The following is a 3,620-nucleotide window of genomic DNA, read 5'->3' as shown; positions in this document are numbered from 1 at the left end:
GGACTGCAGCATGGCAGGCTTCCCTGTCCTTCACTATCTCCTGGAGCCTGCTCAAACTCATGTCCATTGAGTCGGTGATGCCATCCAACCATCTCATCCTCTGTTATCCCCTTCTCCTCCCACCTTCAATCTTTCCCAGCATCAGGGTCTTTTCCAATGAATCAGTTCTTCCCATCAGGTGGCCAGAGTATTGGAGCTTCAGCATCATTCCTTCCAATGAATATTCAGGACTGATTTCCTTTAGGATGGACTGGTTGGATCTCCTTGCAGTCCAAGGGACTCTCAAGAGTCTTCTCCAGCACCACAGTTCAAAAGCATCAGTTCTGTGCTCGCTTCGGCAGCACATATACTAAAATTGGAACGATACAGAGAAGATTAGCATGGCCCCTGCACAAGGATGACATGCAAATTCGTGAAGCGTTCCATATTTTTGAAAAAATAAAGTGCTGTTGGCAACTTATGATAAAAAAAAAAAAAGCATCAGTTCTTTGGCACTCAGCCTTCTTTACGGTCCTACTCTCACATATGTATATGACTACTGGAAAAACCATAGCTTTGACTAGACGGAACTTTGTCAGCAAAGTAATGTTTCTGTTTTTGAATACGCTAAGTTTGTCATAACCTTTCTTCCAAGGAGCAAATGTCTTTTAATTTCATGGCTGCAGTCACCATCTGCAGTGATTTGGAGCCCAAGAGAATAAAATCTCTCACTGTTCCCATTGTTTTCCCATCTATTTGCCATGAGTGATGGGATAAGATGCCATGATCTTTGTTTTTTGAATGTTGAGTTTTAAGCCAGCTTCTTTACTCTCCTCTTTCACTTTCATCAAGAGACTCCTTAGTTTCTCTTCACTTTCTGCCATAAGGGTGGTGTCATCTGCATATCTGAGGTTACTGATATTTCTCCTGGAAATCTTAATTCCAGCTTGAGTTTCATCCAGCCTGACATTTCACATGATGTACTCTGCATATAAATATTCAGAGTTAAATAAGCAGGGTGGCAATATACCCTCGATGTACTCCTCTCCCAATTTGGAACCAGTCCATTGTTCCACGTCCAGTTCTAACTGTTTTTTCTTGACCTGCACACAGGTTTCTCAGGAGGCAAGTAAGGTGGTCTGGTATTCCCACCTGTTTAAGAATTTTCCATGGTTTGTTGTGATCCACACTGTCTAAGGCTTTAATATAGTTAATGAAGTAGAAGTAGATGTTTTTCTGGAATTTCCTTGCTTTTTCTATGATCCAGCGGATGTTGGCAATTTGATCTCTGGTTCCTATGCCTTTTTAAAATCCAGCTTGAACGTCTGGAAGTTCTTGGTTCACATACTGTTGAAGCCTGGCTTGAAGGATTTTGAGCATTACCTTGCTAGCATGTGTGCAATTGTGCAATAGTTTGAACATTCTTTGGCATTACCCTTCTTTGGGGTTGGAATGAAAGCTGACCTTTTCCAGTCCTGTGGCCACTGTTGAGTTTTCCAAATTAGCAGGCACATTGAGTGCAGCACTTTCACAGCATCATCTTTTAGGATTTGAAGTAGCTTAGCTAGAATTCCATCATCTCCACTAGGTTTGTTCATAGTGATGCTTCCTAAGGCCCACTTGACTTTGCATTCCAGGAGTGTGTTTAGCTCTAGGTAAGTGATCACACCACCATGGTTATCCAGGTCATTAAGACCTCTTTTTGTACAGTTCTTCTGTGTATTCTTGCTACCTTTTCTTAATATCTTCTGCTTCTGTTGGGTCCATACAATTTCTATCCTTTATTGTGCCCACTTTGCATGAAATGTTCCTTTGGTATCTCTAATGTATAGGCTATTCTTGAGTAATATTTGTTTTGATTGAAAAATGCCAAAAATTCATGTGTGGTTGATATTCTTGAGCAGAGAACCCATATGTTGATCCTAATGGTTTTAAAATATAACTTTTAGTTCCGTTTCTTTCTTCCTTGGTTGCTATCCAAGACCTAATGTTTGTTATTTCCTAAAGTGACAGTTTTAGCAGAATTTGAAGTTTTGTTCCTATAATAGCATGAAACCATTAAAGAAATAAGTTCAGTTTCATCTTGGCATTTATTTGCAATTGGGAGACTATTATTGGAAGGCAGGCTCACATCTGTCTAAGTTATCTTCTAATTAATTTGACATAAGCTTTCTGAGGCACTATTTTTCTACACCATTGGTCTCTCAATTTTTAAATTGTGCCTCTGTCAGCAAAATATTTTGAAAATGTCTTTCTGTAAAATGAGTGTATATTTTTTCAAATTGTGCACATGTAATATTGTCATTCTGTTATATTAAAGATTAAGAAAGTCTTAATTTCCAATTTTGAAATTAAAAATAGAAATTTTATTCATTGAAAACATTTTCTGGGATATGTAGCCCCATTTGGGAAACTACAGCCTTATATTTCTTCTTCTTAATAATTTTTCTGCCCTCATTTCTTCAGGATGCATCTCATGTCTAGATTTTAACACAGTGGAGCAGTAACTCTCTGTTGAAGGGAGAATCTGAGGGGAGATAATAAACATAATTTGAAAAAAGGCTTGTCCATGATTCCAACGCAAGCCCCCTGGACTGCAATTCTTGCCACCTCAGCCATATCCATATCGTGACAGTTGTAAACAATGCTGCTAAGAATATTGGGGTGCATGTATCATTTTGAATTAGTATTTTTGTTTGAAATAAACAGGGATGAATTATTTTTTAAAAATTCCTAATCTATGCTTATTTTATTGATCACAGTCTCAGCAACCTGAGCAATATTTCTGAGAGAATGTTCTAACATTAGTCCCAAGAGAAAGCCCTGAAAAAACAGTTCGGTGGCCTGATTAATCTGGGAAATAGTTCCTTCTTGTCCCTTCTTTTGGAAGTCACCAGGCATTAGAGATTATGAGACATTCTGCAGTAAACAACACTTTGAACTTTGTTTTACCCAGTGTTTCTTAACGTCTTTGGCTTGAAACCCTTCGTTTATATAAAATTTGTTAATTTAGTGTAAAACTGGTGTTCGTTGAAATATACTTTGGGAAATGGTAGAGTAAAATATAACTTCTATCTGTGCATGCTTGGTTGCTCAGTTGTGCATGACTCTTTGTTACCCTATGAACTGTAGCCCAACAGGCTCCTCTGTCTGTAGGATTTCCCAGGGAAGAATACTGGAGACAGTTGCCATTTTCTCCTCCAGGGGATCTTCCCAACCCAGGGATCGAACCCATGTCTCCTGCATTGGCAGGCCGATTCTTTACCACTGAGTCACCTGGGAAGCCCATCTATCTATCTACACACATACATATATATATGGTTTGGAGGAGCCAACACGTCTGGGACATGAATGGACAGGGTGGCATACCTTCTCCCAAGGTGAAAGGCAAGGACTCTGTCAATGAAGACACAACAGACAGCAGGGAAAATGAGACTGGAAAGAGAGAAAACCTTGAGCTCCCCCTAGAGGTACATATCTAGTCATCACTGTTGTGGCCGGAAACTTGAAAATAAAATTCTTTTAGGTTTGCATATCATAGATATTAGTGGAAGTCTCAATTAATCTCTCATTTAAAAAGTAAACAGAGTAGTCATCCTTTAGTAATAGTGCTTATTTGAATTTTGATGTTAATTTTCAAT

At 38.8% G+C, this 3,620-nt stretch overlaps 1 non-coding gene across 1 annotated transcript; it reads left to right on the top strand.

Moving 5' to 3' along the window:
• The first annotated feature begins 325 nt into the window (after window positions 1-325).
• On the top strand, window positions 326-432 carry LOC122684011. Its single transcript, XR_006337908.1, has one exon. It is a non-coding gene; the product is annotated as a U6 spliceosomal RNA (small nuclear RNA).
• Window positions 433-3,620: the final 3,188 nt, after the last annotated feature.

This window comes from Cervus elaphus, chromosome 25, assembly GCF_910594005.1.
Source record: "Cervus elaphus chromosome 25, mCerEla1.1, whole genome shotgun sequence".
NCBI classification, from domain to species: Eukaryota; Metazoa; Chordata; class Mammalia; order Artiodactyla; family Cervidae; genus Cervus; species Cervus elaphus.
This window is presented reverse-complemented; position numbering and strand designations above follow the sequence as displayed.